Genomic DNA, 18984 nt, shown 5'->3' with positions numbered 1-18984 from the left:
GGAAATTGTGTTAGATGTAAATATAGTACAATGATTTACAAATCCTTTTCAACCCATATTCAGTTAAATATGCTAAAAAAACAACATATTTAATGTTCAAACTGATAAACATTTTTTTTTTTTTGCAAATAATCATTAACTTTAGAATTTGATACCAGCAACACGTGACAAAGAAGTTGGGGAAGGTGGCAATAAATACTGATAAAGTTGAGGAAAGCTCATCAAACACTTATTTGGAACATTCCACAGGTGTGCAGGCTAATTGGGAACAGGTGGGTGCCATGATTGGGTATAAAAACAGCTTCCCAAAAAATGCTCAGTCTTTCACAAGAAAGGATGGGGCGAGGTACACCCCTTTGTCCTCAACTGCGTGAGCAAATAGTCAAACAGTTTAAGAACAACGTTTCTCAAAGTGCAATTGCAAGACATTTAAGGATTTCAACATCTATGGTCCATAATATCATCAAAAGGTTCAGAGAATCTGGAGAAATCACTTCACGTAAGCGGCATGGCCGGAAACCAACATTGAATGACCATGACTTTCGATCCCTCAGACGGCACTGTATCAAAAACCGACATCTATCTCTAAAGGATATCACCACATGGGCTCAGGAACACTTCAGAAAACCACTGTCACTAAATACAGTTCATTGCTAAATCTGTAAGTGCAAGTTAAAGCTCTACTATGCAAAGCGAAAGCCATTATCAACAACATCCAGAAACGCCGCCGGCTTCTCTGGGCCCGTGATCATCCAAGATGGACTGCTGCACAGTGGAAAAGTGTTCTGTGGTCTGACGAGTCCACATTTCAAATTGTTTTTGAAAATATTCGACATCGCGTCATCCGGACCAAAGGGGAAGCGAACTATCCAGACTGTTATCGACGCAAAGTTCAAAAGCCAGCATCTGTGATGGAATGAGGGTGCATTAGTGCCCAAGGCATGGGTAACTTACACATCTGTGAAGGCACCATTAAAGCTGAAAGGTACATACAGGTTTTGGAACATATGCTGCCATTGTCATATGCTGCCATTGTCTTTTTCATGGACGCCCCTGCTTATTTCAGCAAGACAATGCCAAGCCACATTTAGCACGTATTACAACCGCATGGCCTCGTAAAAAAACAGTGCGGGTACTTTCCTGGCTCGCCTGCAGTCCAGACCTGTCTCCCATCAAAAATGTGTGGCGCATTATGAAGCGTAAAATACGACAGCGGAGACCCCGGACTGTTGAACGACTGAAGCTCTACATAAAACAAGAATGGGAAAGAATTCCACTTTCAAAGCTTCAACAATTAGTTTCCTCAGTTCCCAAACGTTTATTGAGGATTGTTAAAAGAAAAGGTGATGTAACACAGTGGTGAACATGCTCGTTCCCAACTACTTTGGCACGTGTTGCAGCCTTGAAATTCTAAGTTAATTATTAATTGCAAAAAAAAAAAAAAGTTTATGTGTTTGAACATCAAATATCTTGTCTTTGTAGTGCATTCAATTGAATATGGGTTGAAAAGGATTTGCAAATCATTGTATTCTGTTTATATTTACATCTAACACAATTTCCCAACTCATGGAAACGGGGTTTGTATATATATATATATATATATATATATATATATATATATATATATATATATATATATATATTAAAATGTATATATAGTACAGGTTTCTGTGGTTTATCCGTTATACAGTGCTCCGTACCGGGGTAGAGCAGAATATATGTTAGGTCAGGAAAAAACACAAGAGGCTATATCATCCTTACAAGCCTGTTTCAGGGGATTTTATCAAATCTGCGAAACAGGAGTTCGACACCCCTGGGCTACATAGTCTACTAATTACTAACTACTACTATTAGATTAGAGCAGTGGTTTTCAACCACTGTGCCGCGGCACAATAGTGTGCCATGAGAAACAGTCTGGTTTGCTATGGGAGATTATCTAATTTCCCCTATTTGGCTTAAAAATATTTTTTGCAAACCAGTAAGTATAATCCACAAATAATGTGTTGTTGTTGAGTGTCGGTGCTGACTAAAGCTCTGCAGAGTAACCGTGTAATACTCTTCCATATCAGTAGGCGGCAGCCGGTGGCTAATTGCTTTGTAGATCTCGGAAACAGCACGAGGCAGCGTGCAGGTAAAAAGGTGTCTAATGTTGAAACCAAAAATAAACAAAACGTAAGTGCCCCTAAGAAAAGGCATTGAGGCTTAGGGAAGGCTATGCAGAACAAAACTAAAACTGAACTGGTTACAAAGTAAACAAAAACAGAATGCTGGATGACAGCAAAGACTTACTGTGGAGCAAAGACGGCGTCCACAATGTACGTCCGTACATGACATGACAAACAACAATGTCCACACAAAGAAGGATAAACACAACTGGAATATTCTCATTGCTAAAACAAAGTAGATGCGGGAAATAGCGCTCAAATGAAGACATTAAACTGCTCCAGGAAAATACCAACAAAACAGCCAAAAGGCACCAAAATAGGAGCGCAAGACAAGAACTGAAACATTACGCACAGGAAAACAGCAAAAAAACTCCAAATAAGTCAGAGCGTGATGTGACCGGTGGTGACAGTACACCTATTTTAAGACAAGAGCTATATTGAAGCAAGCTTGGTGGTTTAAAGTCATATCCAACAACGACTTTTTACTGAGTTTCGTTTTTTAATTATTTCAGCTGGTGGTGTGCCTCCAGATTTTTTCAACGCAAATAATGTGCCTTGGCTCAAAAAAGGTTGAAAAATACTGGACTAGAGCATGCAGTTGGCAATCACAATTTAATTGTATTAGCCAGTATTTATATAATTGAAAACAAGCCCAACTTATCCCTAAAAGTGGATGTTCCTGCTTCCTGGCTGCTGGCAGTGTGTACATTTGGCACGATGACGGCTGGCGAGTGCAAGGATGTCATCTTTTTTTTTTTTTTTTACCTAAAGGCTGCTTCCTTCAGTCAGCAGGTGTCATAACGAACAAGACAGCCATGCATTTCCCCTCAGCGACTGATTGGGGAAAAGTGGGGCACTGTATGACAAATCAGCGAGAGCAGCCAGAAATGAGCTCAGGTCATCCTGGCTCTGCGCAAAGGTTTCGGAGCAAATATATTTTATTGAATTTTACAGTTAAAATCACATGCTCATGCAGACTCTTCATCCCATCCATTTTCTACCGCTTATTCCCATTTTGGGGTCGCGGGGGGCGCTGGCGCCTATCTCAGCTACAATCGGGCAGAAGGCGGGGTACACCCTGGACAAGTCGCTACCTCATCGCAGGGCCAACACAGATAGACAGACAACACTCACACTCACATTCACACACTAGGGCCAATTTAGTGTTGCCAATCAACCTATCCCCAGGTGCATGTCTTTGGAAGTGGGAGGAAGCCGGAGTACCCGGAGGGAACCCACGCATTCACGGGGAGGACATGCAAACTCCACACAGAAAGATCCCGAGCCTGGATTTGAACCCAGGACTGTAGGACCTTTGTATTGTGAGGCAGACGCACTAACCCCTCTGCCACCGTGAAGCCCTGCAGACTCTTCATACATGCACAAATCCACTCATCTACAGTCACATGCACGCTTGAGGAGAGAGTTGCAGTTAGACTTTAACAACTCAAGGTTTACAGTATAAACATTATTTGAAAAATATATTGTATATATCAGGCCTGGGCAATTATTTTGACTCAGGGGCTAAATTTAGAGAAGAAAATGTGTCTGGTAGCCAGTATATCTATTTTTAGGAACACTAATACAAAACCCCACAATAATGTCGGATTGAATGCTAAAAAAATTTTGACAGATCGCCTTTAAAAACTTAATGGAATTTTACATTTTTCTACGAACGATAAAACACTGAAAACTGACAATATATGAACGTCTCACCCTCTCTCGATCGACATATTTTACAATCAAGTGAAACGTAACAAAAATGCAACAAACAGTGAAATATGAACGCGAAGTGTACAAAATAAACCCACCTAAAATCTGATATTTGTTGAATTTCCCCCAGGGATCAATAGAGTACTTTCTATTTTATTATTCTATTTATACATCACTAAGCTTGATGATAAAAGTTTAATGTTAGTGCGGCCTGCAAGTTTTATATGAATGGCTCTTGACAGCGTTGTGTTATTTGGGTGCAAAATGGCTTTTCCAACACTCTGGGTTGCCTACCCCTGCATTAGTGGAAAAGCGGCAAATGAGTGAAAGCGACAGAAACGTTGCCATGGAGACGATTGTTCTCTTACGTGCCTAGCTGCAGTCAGACCGCGACACCTGTCCCCGATAACCTGGACCAATTCAAACTGTTATTTTTTTTTTAAATTATTGTTTAATTTGCATTGCCCAAGAACAACCTGTAGAAGCATGGAACAGGAGATGAAGGCTGAGGGGCTAGCATGGCAACAACTCGACAAAAGGGCACAAGACCAGAAGGGATGGAAGGCTTTCATAGACGGCCTGTGTTCCTCAAGGAATACAAAGGCCTAAGTAAGGAAGTATGTCTATACCAGGGGTCAGCAACCCAAAATGTTGAAAGAGCCATATTGGACCAAAAATACAAAAACAAATCTGTCTGGAGCCGTAAAAAATTAAAAGACATATTACATTCGGATAGTGTGTCATAAGATATAAATTGAATTAAGAGGACTTAAAGGAAACTAAATGACCTCAAATATAGCTAAAAATTAGTCATAATGATGCAATATGTACATATAGCTAGCCTAAATAGCATGTTAGCATCGATTAGCTTCCAGTCATGCAGGAACCAAATATGTCTGACTAGCACTCCACACAAGTCAAACCCATTAACAAAACTCACCTTTGTGCATTCACGCACAACGTTAAAAGTTTGGTGGACAAAATGAGACAGAAAAAGAAGTGGCATAAAACACGTCCTTGAATGTCGGAGAAAGTTGTACATGTAAACAGACTATAGTGACTTCAAGGACCGCCAAAATTAGTAGGACAAAACGGCGCTTGCCAAATACTCAAATCAGTGAGGTATCTTTAATAGAAACAGCGTGCTTTATAACAATTAGGTATGTTTGTGTCATGTTTGTCCTCTTGCAGAAACCATATTAAAACAAAAAAAATATTTTTTCCCCTCATTTATTTACATTTTTCATAGATTTTTGAAAGAGCTCCAGAAAGCCACTAGGGCGGCGCTGAAGAGCCACATGCGGCTCAAGAGCCACGGGTTGCCGACCCCCGGTCTATACCATCACTGTCTGTTGAGGTCTTATTCTTCAGTTTTGTTACCATCGATACAATTTCATTTACACTCACATCTCCTAGAACAGTGGTTCTCAAATGGGGGTACGCTTACCCCAGGGGATACTTGAAGGTAAGCCAAAGGGTACGTGAGATTTTTTTTTAAATATTCTAAAAAATAGCAGCAATTCAAAAATCCTTTATAAATATATTTATTGAATAATACTTCAACAAAATATGAATGTAAGTTCATAAACTGTGAAGAGAAATGCAACAATGCAATATTCAGTGTTGACAGCTAGATTTTTTGTGGACATGTTCCATAAATATTGATGTTAAAGATTTATTTTTTTGTGAAGAAATGTTTAGAATTAAGTTGATGAATCCAGATGGATCTCTATTACAATCCCCAAAGAGGTCCCTTTAAGTTGATGATTACTTCTATCTGTAGAAATCTTTATTTATAATTGAATCACTTGTTTATTTTTCAAAAAGTTTTTAGTTATTTTTATATCATTTTTTCCCAAATAGTTCAAGAAAGACCACTACAAATGAGCAATATTTTGCACTGTTATACAATTTGATAAATCAGGAACTGATGACATAGTGCTGTATTTTTACTTCATCTCTTTTTCCAACCAAAAATGCTTTGCTCTGATTAGGGGGTACTTGAAATAAAAAAAAGTTCACCAGGGGTACATCACTGAACAAAGGTTGAGAAACACTGTTCGAGAAGCATGGACTGTAGCACTTTTCTTCCCCCTCTCCATCACCTCTGGATATCTTTATGTTCTTCAATACTCTTTGCCAATTTGGGTCCAACGTTGACCAAAAAAGAATGGAATCCATTCACCACTTCATTCATGTTTTTTATCATCTTATTTTCCTCATTGATAAAATGGCTTGGAGGGGGGACGTGCAGGTCACTTCCGCTCGCTAGTTTTCTGGTACAATCTTTGGCACTCCATCTAGTTAACAGCAGTTATCTGTAGGTTAATAGGACATGATGATAAATATTCACTATGACGTCACTTGATTGCCATTCAAGGCTCCCGAGGATCTTGTGAAATGATGCTGGCTGCTGTGAGCTTGGTGTCCTGAAGCATAAAGACTGACCGGAGAGTTCCTGTCTTCACAACAAAAGTGTGGTTCCATCCTGCCTACCCTAACAAAATAAGAGTCTACGAAAGCTAACGCAAACAAGCCAGCAAGCCACGGAGTTTACCGTCAATGTATTTCTTGTAAAGTGTGTAAAAACGAGTGTGGAAGCTGGACATATAAGATGCCAAAACCAACCACTTCAATGTGGTATTGGACAGAAAGGAGGATTTTTTTTTCCCCCTCCACATTGTAAATGCGAAAATGTGGAAGTTGTAAGCACTACTATGAATCTTGTCTGATTCCAATTAATGCAAGTCATCAGATGTAGGTTATACACCAACTTATAGTCTTGTGTTTATGAAGGGAATCTATATGTTAAACATGCTTGTATTTTGTACACCTTTAACATGTGAACAAAAACAGCAAAATAAATACATTATAAATATATTATCTATATAAATATATAAATACATACATATATACACATATATATCTATACATATATACTTTTGTATACATAGACAAACATATATATATATATATATATATATATATATATATATATATATATATGTGTGTGTGTGTATATACACACACACACACACACACACACATATATATATATACACGCATATATACAGTGGGGCAAAAAAGTAGTCAGCCACCCATTGTGTAAGTTCTCCCACTTAAAATGATGACAGAGGTCTGTAATTTTCATCATAGGTACACTTCAACTGTGAGAGACAGAATGTGAAAAAAAATCCAGGAATTCACATTGTAGGAATTTTAAAGAATTTATTTGTAAATTATGGTGGAAAAATAAGTATTTGGTCAACCATTCAAAGCTCTCACTGATGGAAGGAAGTTTTGGCTCAAAATCTCACGATACATGGCCCCATTCATTCTTTCTTTAACACGGTTAAATCGTCCTGTCCCCTTAGCAGAAAAACAGCCCCAAGGCATGATGTTTCCTGAGTCATGTTTGGGCAGAGACATTCACACCAGTAGCCTGCTGGAGGTCATTCTGTACTCAACCTGTTCCTCCTTGCACAAAGCAGCAGATATCGGTCCTGCTGATGGGATGAAGACCGTCTACGGACCTGTCCAGCTCTCCTAGAGTAACTGCCTGTCTCCTGGAATCTCTTCCATGCTCTGGAGATTGTACTGGGAGAAACATCAAATCTTCTTGCAACAGCACGCATGGATGTGCCATCCTGGTAGGGTTGGACAATCTGCGCAACTTCAGGAGGGTTAAGAAATCGCCTCATGCTCCCAGTCGTGATACTGACTCAAGCTAAAGCCAACACTTGTGGAAAAACATTTAAAAAGGATCAAGATGGAGGAACTTAATTTTGCCCCTCTAGTGCACCTGTTGTTGATTCTATCAACACCAATGCAGCTGAAACTGATTAACAACCCCCTCTGTAGGTACCTGACGAATAGCTTATCAGAAAAGTGCAATTGAATTCATGCCATACCCTGATAAAAAAAACTGTTCCTTTAATTTTTTGGAGCAGTGAATATACATACACACACAAACTCCCAACTCATATGGAAACGGGGTTTGTATATATATGTATATATATATATATATACATACACACACACACAAGTATGTATATATATATATATATATACATACAGACGTGTATATATATTTACACACGTGTGTATATATAAATATACACATAATGTATATACATATATATATATATATATATACGCATATACATACTCACACATAAATTTATATATATATACATACATACACACACACACATATACAAAGATATATATATATATATATATATATAAAAATACATTAGGACTGCTAATCTTTGGGCGTTCCACGATTCGATTCAATATCGATTCTTGGGGTCGCGATTCGATAATATATCCATTTTTTCGATTCGACAACGATATTTTTCCGATTCAAAACGATTCTGTATTCATTCAATACATAGGATTTCAGCAGGATCTACAGAAGTCTGCTGACATGCTGGCAGAATAGTAGATTTTTTTTAAAAAGCTTTTATAATTATAAAGGACAATGTTTTATCAACTGATTGCAATAATGTAAATCTGTTTTAACTATTAAACGAAACAAAAATATGACTTATTTTATCTTTGTGAAAACATTGGACAGTGTGTTGTCAAGCTTATAAGATGCGATGCAAGTGTAAGCCACTGTGACACTATATATATATTTTTTTAAATAAATGTCTAATGATAATGTAAATGAGGGATTTTTAATCACTGCTATGCTAAAATTATAACTAATATTGATACTGTTGTTGATAAAATTCATTTTTGTTTCCCTACTTTTGATTTGTTCTGTGTCGTGTTTGTGTCTCCTTTCAACTGCTCTGTTTATTGCAGTTCTGAGTGTTGCCGGGTCAGGTTTGGTTTTGGAATTGTATTGCTGTGTAGTGGTTTGTTGGATTGATTAAAAAAATTAAAAAAATAAATATAAAAAATAAAAAATCAATTAAAAAAAAATGAGAATCGATTCTGAATCGCACAACATATTCGAATCGATTTTTTCCCACACCCCTTATATGTATATATATATATATATATATATATATATACATATATATATATATATACATATACATAAATATATATATATATATATATATACATATACATAAATATATATATATACATATATATATATATATATACATATACATAAATATATATATATACATATATATATACATATACATAAATATATATATATACATATATATATATACATATACATATATATATACATATACATAAATATATACATATATATACATACATATATACATACGTATACATACATATATACATACGTATACATACATATATACATACGTATACATACATATATACATACATACATATACGTATATACATACGTATACATACATACATACATATACATACATATATATACATATACAAACATATATATACATACACATATACATATATATACATACATATATATACACATATACATACATGTATATATACATATATATACATATTTATATGAGATAGGCACCAGCGACCCCCGCGACCCCAAAAGGCAATAAGCGGTAGAAAATGGATGGATGGAATACATGGAATACCAGGAATACATGGTATACATCTCTGGGCGTGTTGTTGACTACCACTAAAATGTACTTTTGCAACAATTGTTTTTTTTTTTACATTTTGCAACATTAAAAACGCTTAACTGTGGTGTTAGCAAAAGTTTATTTTTGTGGGCAAAGCCTTTTATTCCTTAAGGTCCCTCATCTGGAATCCCACATTTCCACAAAGTCTCACTCTGATTAGCTTTGGACTCATTCTTAAAAACAAAAACAAAATCAATTGCATCGCACACACACAAAAACAGTAGTCAGGTAAGCAGCTTGCGCACTGGAGATTGACCGTTATGTTTTTGTTTTCATCCGGTCTCCCCTTGTGGGGGTCACCCACATCTGCGGTCCTCTCCAAGGTTTGACATCCCACTGGGGTGTGAGTTTTTCCTTGCCCTTCTGTGGAATCTGAACCAAGGATGTCGTTGTGGCTCGTGCAGCCCTTTGAGACACTTGTGATTTAGGGCTATATAAATAAACATTGATTGATTGTTTTTTTCAGGGACGACAGCAATTATTAGTAGTCAAGCAAGCTGATATAAATTTATTTAAACATGACTAGCATACATTAGTAAACAGCTAGACGAGGCTTTAAATTATTTTTGTTAACACAATTGTTTAGTAAACGTGGGACCAGCTGCGACATGTTTTGGGCGGCGCTAATGTGATTAATTTAGCAGCAGAAACATCAGGGGATTCCACAAACACCTTTATTACGGGTGTCTAAGAGGAGCATCGACATTTGCACTTCAAAATAAGGGAAATCTCCTGAAAATTGGTAAAAATATGGCATTTCTCTACATCACAACACCTCGCCATTTACTCAATTTTATAACAGTTTATGGACTTAAAGGCCTACTGAAATTCGATGTTCTTATTTAAAGGGGGATAGCAGGTCCATTCTGTGTGTCATACTTGATCATTTGGTGATATTGCCATATTTTTGCTGAAAGGATTTAGTAGAGAACATCCACGATTAAGTTCGCAATTGGAGAAAAGCCCTGCCTCTACCGGAAGTCGCAGACGATGACGTCACATGTTGATGGCTCCTCACATATTCACATTGATTTTAATGGGAGCCTCCAACAAAAATAGCTATTCAGACCGAGAAAACGACAATCTCCCTATCAATTTGAGCGAGGATGAAAGATTCGTGTTTGAGGATATTGATAGCGACGGACTAAAAAAAAAAAAAATGCGATTGCAATCACGTTGCATTCAGACGGATTCATAGGTTTTTAGAGACATTTACTAGGATAATTCTGGGAAATCCCTTATCTTTCTATTGTGTTGCTAGTGTTTTAGTGAGTTTAACAGTACCTGATAGTCGGAAGTGTACGTCCACGGCCGGGTGTTGACGCGCAGTGTCTCGGGGAAGTCGACGGCAGCTGTACGGGAGGCACAAGCTCAGTTGATATCCGGTAAAAGGCGACTTTTTAATCACAATTTTCTCACCGAAACCTGCTGGTTGACATTCGGTCGGGATCCATGTCCGCTGTGATCCATAGTAAAGTTTCACGTCCGTGAATTTTAAACAAGGAATCACCGTGTGTTTGTGTGGCTAAAGGCTAAAGCTTCCAAACTCCGTCTTTCTACTTTGACTTCTCCAATATTAATTGAACAAATTGCAAAAGATTCAGCAACACAGATCTCCAAAATACTGTGTAATTATGCCGTTAAAGCAGACGACTTTTAGCTGTGTACGCAGCGCTCATATTCATAACAGCCCGTGACGTCACGCGTATACGTCATCATTACGCGACATTTTCAAGGAAAAAGTCCCGGGAAATTTAAAATTGTAATTTAGTAAACTAAAAAGGCCGTATTGGCATGTGTTGCAATGTTAATATTTCATCATTGATATATAAACTATCAGACTGCGTGCTGGGTAGTAGTGGGTTTCAGTAGGCCTTTAACACATTGTAAGGTTTCCTCGTGAGTAACTCAAAAATACGGCCAACATTTAAATAAAAACAATTCTGGGCTCCTTCACGTAGCTTATAGTCGGCTGACATTTCATCCTGGATGTTACAGGAAGTATGAGAATGTGTGAGTGGCTGCCTGCTCTTCTTTACTCATTTAAAAATCTCCTATTTGTCACGATATTTACACAAAGTAAATATTTTCTGTCATCTTAGTGTCCATCCACCTCTTTCACGTTACGAGACTGAATCACAGACATGAAACTTGCGACACTCCCTTTTGAGCCCATGCTGCAAGCGCTCTGACGGAGGCTTGATGGTTGCAGTAGTGAAACAATTCGGAACAGAAGGACAAAAACTGGATTTTTGTCCAGTTTTTCTCCCGCAAAAAAGGCAACTCTCAGTGATTACAACTATTTACTTGACTTATTATGTATAGTTTAGGATACTAAATACTGGTATCATATGTGTTTATATTGTATCTGCTGATGTAATAGTTTAGTTGTACAAAAAAAGACCAATACCGATAAAAGGAGGCCGATAGCAACATACGTCAAGATGCCAAATAAATCTGTCGATCTCTAGTGCACACGTGTCAACCCAAAACGGAGCAGTAAACCATTTCCTGTCCCGTCAGTGTGAGAGTGGGCCTCCAACGCCGTCAATCCTCACGTTGTCGCTACCAAGATGGCGGCAGTGTACCGGGGGCAGGACCACGATGGCTGACGCCCTTCAAGTATTTTGGGAAAACCTTTGGTGATGATGCCTCGGCCGGTCTTTGTCTGTTGTGGACCGCACAAGAAAAGGAAGCAAAAGGCCAACTCGCACGCACAAGGTTTGTGGTTAGGACGCGGGCGGTCTGTAAAGAAACAAGACATCGCTAGTCGATCATGTGAAGTTTGTCACACATAGGAAGGCGCTCGTGACTTTGCTGCTTGTCATTTGACCGTGACACACGTGCAGTGTGGCGGGGAAGAGTTCATCATCACTACAAATTAAAACTTTCACACACACACAGACCTGAGAAAATGGCCGCCCTACAGGCGGTCAGACTTTAGCGGTAGGTGGGATGAAGACTGTGGCCGCCGCCGTGTCTGGCGTCCTGAGGCTGGCGCACAGCTGACCTGTCAATCATTTCCATGTTGGGCTCCTGATACCTGCCCGTCACAAAGTCTCCTCCACCCAAAAAGTCCACATTGGACAGCAACTTGGACTGTCCGGGAAGACTTTCTTTGCCCAAACGGTACTTGGCCCCCAGGACGCGGCCCGCCTGAAAGCCCGTCGGGACATCACGCGGCCCGCAGCCGTTGTTGTCGGCGGCCCCCGGGGCTCCCCCCCATGACATCAGCTCATAGTGGCTGTTGGCGTAAGGCGCGCCAGGACAGGTGACAGGGGACGGCGGTCTGGGTCTGTCCGCTCGGGCCAACTTACAGGGATAACTGAAGTTCCGGGTGGGGAAGGCGCTCTCTGTTGGGGGCTCAATGCGGGGGTTCTTGCAGGGGTGGACTCCCTCGGGAGGCAGCTGCATGTGATGTTGGTTCCAGGCTGGCTGCTGGTGGTCCGTGGGAAACGCGAGGACGTTGTTGGCGGCGGCGTGGCTTAGCTGTGATTGGATAGGAGCGCTGGGCGGCAGAGCTGTGCCAATGTCGGGGGGTCCTGCCATGAGGCAACTGGACCCGGAGACCAGACCCACGTGGGGAGCGGACACCCTGGAGCTGGCGTTGATGAGCAGATTTCGACTGATGGGGCTGGGGTTGGCTATCTGACCCTCACAGACGGATGTGGCGCCGGCACCGGCCCGCGCCTGACACAGTTGGTTGATCTGGTGCACGATGCTGCTCAGGTCGCCAGCTCGGTTATGCTGCAGGCTGGCGGCCATCGAGAGAGGGATGGTTGAGGTAGACACGGTCACATTTGGAGGGGCATCCGAGTCCGGGAGCTTGCGGGGCCCATAAGCGCCCGGCGGAGGCTGTTGGAGGCTGCCGGGCACAGGCCCCGAGGTCTGAGGGAGGGACTGCTGGCCAGTAAGTCTCTGGGCGTGCTGCACGCCAGACAGTGGACCTGAGTCGGACATGAGGCAAAGGTCTGGGGGCGCGGTGGGGGGTAACGCGTGAGACATGTGCAGCGTCTGATGCTGTGGCGTCTGCACGTGGGAGAGACGAGGAGGAATCCCAGCCGGGGCTGCGCATGAGCCTTGGTGCTGCTGAAGCACGTTGGGAACGGGCCTCTTGTGAAGCGGCAACGCGTGCACCGGGACCACGTCACGCTGCTGCAAGGTGACAGGGAGAGCCATGCCGTGCGGCGCCTGAGAGCGAAAAGCAGCCTCCTTGAGGGCGGGGCAAGGCTGCGGCGGAGCCTGCAGGTGCACGGCAGGTTGAGGAATGTTCAAAGTGCTTTGAGACGCGTACGGGCCGCCGTGAGGATTCATGGCAGCACCGCGGAGGTTGCGCTTAGCGGGCGGGAGAAAGACGGTCAGCAGGCCCCCGCGCGCTCGGACAAGGGGCGGATGGGGAGACCGGCGCTGGTGGGACCAGGACGTATCGAGCCCGTTGACGGTGCGGCGGATGTGCTTCCTCTGCGGGACTTTGACGCTGTTGGGAAAGATCTGGATCGTCAGAGGACAGTTGGCCACTTTTTTAGCAAAGGCGTCCAACTCTGCGGGTGTCGGACAGCTGGCGGATCTGCTCAAGTGTGTGTTTCCCCCTGCAACACGGGGAAGAAAACAGGCGGTTGGACCCGAGCGAGTAGAGCAACAGGTTGGTGACGGACCGGTCGCTTACATTTCTGAAACCCAGCGTTCATCTGCGTATGGGGGGAGAAACTGGAGGGCTGGATCACGTGATGGCGGCAAGCAGGCCAGCATACCACCGTCACTGACGAAGCATCGGCCGTCGTCTCCGCACCTGAAGCCAAAAACAACAGGCGCTATGTCAACAACCTCTATGGAGGTAGTGCTGGGCTGCTTCTGCTCTGCCTGAGCTCACAGGTGAGGAGGTGACGTTGCAAAGCAGACTAATGGGTTGCTACTCCGACTGACAAGATACTTTATCCGCGGTCAAGAGTTGAACATGCTCACCTTTTGGAAAATAATAAGGAACAAACAAGGCTTTGTCAAAAAGCCAAGTCACGTGGTCCTCAGATTGGCTCAAGTTGACTTTTGACACAAGCTGACACTTACAAATAATTATCATGCCTTTAGAACAGCTTACTAGCACTGCGGACGACTGTAAAATGTTTATTACGTGGTTTGTCTAGTAAGGAAAATATGTATTGTCAGTGTTTTAACGCCTAAAAAAACAAGCAGCAACATTCGCGTCGAGCGTCGCAGTAAACAAGAACGAACCAACTCTTTGTGCTGATAGCAGGCAGGCTGGCGCTAGGCTAACGCTAGCCATTAGCCAACTATTGTTGACTAAACGACGAGGCTGCGCAGGTCAAGGACTTACTCTTCTCGGCTCTAGGAGCGTGGGAGCTTCATCTTGCGGCGATGTGACGCTGACAAGATGACATTTGATCACGACGCGAGCATCCTGGCGAGTTGCTGTCTGGCGACGGCAGCCGCACTCACCGCGCCTGCGCACCCGGAGGCCCCACCTATCGTGATAGGCGTCCGTAAAGAACGCCTGAACAATAACGGAAGGCCCTGTACTGGGGTGGGGCTCAACCCTCGCACATTGTATAAAACAGCGGTCTCAGACACGCAGCCCACGAGATGTTATTTTGCGATCCCCACTTTAATATGAAAGTTTATTGTTAGTGCGGCCCGGAAGTTTTATATGAATGGCGCTTGACAGTGTTGTGTTATTTGGGTCCAAAACGGCTCTTTCAACGTTCTAGTTTGCCTACCCCTGCGTTAGTGGAAAAGCGGGGAATGAGTGAAAGCAACCGAGACGTTGCCATGGAGACGATGGGTTTTCTTAAATGCCTGGCTGCTGTCATACCGCGACACAGTCCCCGATAACCTAGACCAATGGTTCTCAACCTGGGTTCGATCGAACCTTAGGGGTTCGGTGAGTCGGCCTCAGGGATTCGGCGGAGATCAAAACATACCCAACTCATTGTGTAAATACAAACTTCTCCCTATCGACGTATTACGGTTCCAGCAACAGTTGACTGATTTGCAGGTGTGTAATTTGTTGTGAGTTTAGGCACTGTGTTGGTTTTCTTGTCTGAACAAGGTGGTGATCATGCACGGTTCATTTTGTGCACCAGTAAAAAAAAAACATGGTAACACTTTAGTACGGGGAACATATTCAGCATTAATTATTTGCTTATTAACATGCAAATACATGCAAATTAGTAACATTCGATGTTAATTAGTCATTATTAAGTACTTATTAATGCCTTATTATAACCCTAACCCTCTAACCCTGACCCTAACCCTAGCCAAATAACTAAAAATTGAGTCTTTGTAACTTAGAAGATGTTCCCCTAGTGTCCAAATAACTCTAAATTAAGTCTTTGTTACTTAGAATATGTTCCCCGAGTGTCCAAATAACTCAAAATTAAGTCTATGCTACTTAGAATGTTCCCCAAGTGTCCAAATAACTCTAAATTAAATCTTTATTACTTAGAATATGTTCCCCTAGTGTCCAAATAACTCTAAATTAAGTCCGTTACTTAGAATATGTTCCCCGAGTGTCCAAATAACTCTAAATTAAGTCTTTATTACTTAGAATATGTTCCCATAGTGTCAAAATAACTCTAAATTAAGTCTATGTTACTTAGAATATGTTCCCCGAGTGTCCAAATAACTCTAAATTAAGTCTGTTACTTAGAATATGTTCCCCTGGTGTCCAAAAAAACTCTAAATTAAGTCTTTGTTGCTTAGAATATGTTCCCCCGAGTGTCCAAATAACTCTAAACTAAGTCTTTATTACTTAGAATATGTTCACCTAGTGTCAAAATAACTCTAAATTAAGTCTATGTTACTTAGAATATGTTCCCCGAGTGTCCAAATAACTGTAAATTCAGTCTATGTTACTTAGAATGTGTTCCCCGAGTGTCCAAATAACTGTAAATTAAGTCTTTATTACTTAGAATATGTTCCCCGAGTGTCCAAATAACTGTAAATTCAGTCTATGTTACTTAGAATGTGTTCCCCAAGTTTCCAAATAACTGTAAATTAAGTCTTTATTACTTAGAATATGTTCCCCGAGTGTCCTAATAACTCTTAACTAGGTCTTTATTACTTAGAATACGTTCCTCTAGTGTCAAAATAACTCAAAATTAAGTCTATGTTGCTTAGAATATGTTTCCCGAGTGTCCAAATAACTCTAAATTAAGTCTATTTAACTTAGAATATGTTCCCCGAGTGTCCAAATAACTGTAAATTAAGTCTTTATTACTTAGAATATGTTCCCAGAGTGTCCAAATAACTCTAAATGAAGTCTATGTTACTAAGAATGTGTTCCACGAGTGTCCAAATGACTCTAAACTAAGTCTTTATTACTTAGAATATGTTCCTCTAGTGTCAAAATAACTCTAAATTAAGTCTGTTGCTTAGAATATGTTTCCCGAGTGTCCAAATAACTCTAAATTAAGTCTATTTAACTTAGAATATGTTCCCCGAGTGTCCAAATAACTGTAAATTAAGTCTTTATTACTTAGAATATGTTCCTCGAGTGTCCAAATAACTCTAAATTAAGTCTTTATTACTTAGAATATGTTCTCCGAGTGTCCAAATAACTGTAAATTAAGTCTTTATTACTTAGAATATGTTCCCCTAGTGTCCAAATAACTCTAAATTAAGTCTATGTTACTTAGAATATGTTCCCAGAGTGTCCAAATAACTCTAGATTAAGTCTTTATTACTTAGAATATGTTCCCCTAGTGTCCAAATAACTCTAAATTAAGTCTATGTTACTTAGAATATGTTCCCCTAGTGTCCAAATAACTCTAAATTAAGTCTATGTTACTTAGAATATGTTCCCAGTGTCTAAATAACTCTAAATTAAGTCTTCACTTAAAATATGTTCCCATAGTGTCAAAATAACTCTAAATTAAGTCTATGTTACTTAGAATATGTTCCTCGAGTGTCCAAATAACTGTAAATTAAGTCTTTGTTACTTAGAAGATGTTCCCTGAGTGTCCAAATAACTCTAAATTAAGTCTATGTTACTTAGAATATGTTCCCCCGAGTGTCCAAATAACTCTAAATTACCCGAAAATAATACGTTACAGTAATCGAGACGAGACGTAACAAACTCAAATATGTTCCCGTAGTGTCCAAATAACTCTAAATTCTTTATTACTTAGAATATGTTCCCCGAGTGCCCAAATAACTCTAAATTAAGTTTATGTTACTTAGAATATGTTCCCCATAATAAAGTGTTACCAAAAACATATAACGTTGTCTTGAATTTGAAAAAAAAAACACATTTTATTTTTCACTAAAGGGTTCGGTGAATGCGCTTATGAAACTGGTGGGGTTTGGTATCTCCAACAAGGTTAAGAACCACTGACCTATACCAATTCAAACCGTTATTATTTTTATTATTGTTTAATTTGCATTGCCTCAGACGATGAACACTACATATATTTCTATATGACGCCAGATAATACTCCGGGAGCCGTCACTTTTTTGCGCTTGTTATCCCGGTACTTTCCCGGCTATTATCCGCCGACCGCCGTGTTGCTGCAGGGAGGAAAAGCGGAACGACACACATTGCGGAAATAACATTATCCTCCGTGCGTCGGATAAATACAAATATATTCCACAACTCCAAACATGTCTTTTTTAAAGCCTGCAGTGAAGAGAAAGGTTAGTAATGAGCAAAGACAATTCCAGGAAATGTGTGAGATGCAATATTTCTTTGTTGAGCACAGGAGCACCCCGACGTGTCTTATTTGCACAGAGAAAGTTGCGGTGCACAAAGTATACAATTTGAAACGTCATTATACAACTGCACATGCTGAGGAGTTTGCAACATTTTTTTAGGAAATATTTTCTTGCGGCCCAGCCTCACCCAGACTCTGCATCCAGCGGCCCCCAGGTGAAGTGAGTTTGAGACCCCTGGTATAAAAGCTACATAAAAAAAAAAAAAGCGAAAGTGGAGAAAATTTTGGAAAACTGTAAAGCTGAAATGCCGCTAATAACACAAAGCGTTATTGTTGAAAGTTATTAGTTATTTTTAGAAATCCATCCATCCATTTTCTGCCGCTTATTCCCTGTGGGGTCGCGGGGGGTGCTGCTGCCTTTAAATAAATAATGATAAATGGGTTGTACTTGTGTAGCGCTTTTCTACCTTCAAGATACTCAATGCGCTTTGACACTACTTCCACATTCACCCATTCACACACACATTCACACACTGATGGAGGGAGCTGCCATGCAAGGCGCTAACCAGCACCCGTCAGGAGCAAGGGTGAAATGTCTTGCTCAGGACACAACGAGGTTGGTACTAGGTGGGGATTGAACCATGGACCCTCGGGTTGCGCACGGCCACTCTTCCACTGCGCCACGCCGTCCCTATCTCAGCTAGAATCGGGGGGAAGGTATTTACGTAATTGTATACATTAGGAGAATCATTTCTTAGACACATGGGGTTTTGTTGGGGTTTATTTTGCTCTATTGATTTACCGTATTTCCTTGAATTGCCACCTAATTCA

The 18984-nt window shown here is 40.7% G+C and overlaps 1 pseudogene; it reads right to left on the bottom strand.

Moving 5' to 3' along the window:
• Positions 1-9547: 9547 nt before the first annotated feature.
• On the bottom strand, positions 9548-14236 carry LOC133537008 (protein FAM222B-like; annotated as a pseudogene).
• Positions 14237-18984: the final 4748 nt, after the last annotated feature.

Source organism: Nerophis ophidion, linkage group LG18, assembly GCF_033978795.1.
Source record: "Nerophis ophidion isolate RoL-2023_Sa linkage group LG18, RoL_Noph_v1.0, whole genome shotgun sequence".
Lineage (NCBI taxonomy): Eukaryota > Metazoa > Chordata > Actinopteri > Syngnathiformes > Syngnathidae > Nerophis > Nerophis ophidion.
Note: the sequence above shows the minus strand (reverse complement) of the source record. Positions and strands in the feature narration are given on the sequence as shown.